The sequence below is a fragment of the Gekko japonicus genome, unplaced genomic scaffold, assembly GCF_001447785.1.
Source record: "Gekko japonicus isolate JY-2015 unplaced genomic scaffold, Gekko_japonicus_V1.1 scaffold1624, whole genome shotgun sequence".
Classification (NCBI taxonomy): domain Eukaryota; kingdom Metazoa; phylum Chordata; class Lepidosauria; order Squamata; family Gekkonidae; genus Gekko; species Gekko japonicus.
In genome coordinates, this window is record NW_015176500.1 from 211603 (window position 1) to 212722 (window position 1120).

Consider the following 1120-nt stretch of genomic DNA (forward strand, 5'->3'; position numbering starts at 1 on the left):
GCTAGGGTTGCCAAGTCGATCTTTGCTGGGAGCTTCTCAGTCTGACTCAGGTCTTTCAACACCCCTCCCAAAATCAGCGGTTCTGGAGTGGGCAAGCACTTCCCATCTTCCACAGTGAAGACAGGGGCAAAAAAAAATGCATTCAGCTTCTCAGCCATTTCCCTATCATCCTTGAGTACTCCTTTTGCCCCTTGGTCATTCAAGGGCCCCACTGCCTCCCTGGCTGGTTCCTGCTTCTAATATATTTGAAGAAAGTTTTATTGTTGGTCTTTATGTTTTTTGCTATATGCTCCTCATATTCCCTTTTTGCCTGCCCGATCACAGGTTTGCATTTTATTTTCCACAGCCTGTGTTCCCTTTTATCAACATCATGGAGACTAGCTTTCCATCGCTTAAAGGAATCCTTCTTACCTTTTACAGCTTCCATTACTTTGTTAGTTAACCATGCAGGCTTTTTTTAATACCTATTTGTGCCTTTCCTAACCTGCGGTATATATTTTTTCTGAGCTTCTAGGATTGTAGTTTTAAATAGTCTCCAAGCTTCCCCAGTGGTTTTGACCCTTTCTACTTTTCCTTTCAGTTTCTTCGTCACATGTCCCCTCATATCAGAGAAGTTACCCCTTTTAAAGTTTAAAGTGGTTGTGTAGGTCTTTTTGGGCAACTCCCTGTTTATACAAATGTTAAACTCAATGACATTATGGTCACTGTTCCCAAGCGGTGCAATCACTTTTACACCTCTCACCAGGTCTTGGGCGTTACTTAGGACCAAATCCAGGATCGCCTCTCCCCTGGTAGGTTCTATGACCATCTGTTCCATAGCACAGTTATTGAGAATGTCTAGAAACTCAATCTCTTTTTCCCGACTTGAACACATATTGACCCAATCAATGTGAGGGTAGTTAAAATCACCTATTATGACACAGTTATTTCGTCTAGCCGCTATCTTTAATTCATTCATCATTTTATAATTATCCTCTATCTTTTGATCTGGTGGGCGATAACAAACTCCCAGTGTTAAGCTTCCTTTTGGGCCCACTATTTCAACCCATAGCATTTCCAGAAGCGAATCCAATTCTGTTACCCTCTTAATCTTACTGGACTGTATACCCTCTCTGACATA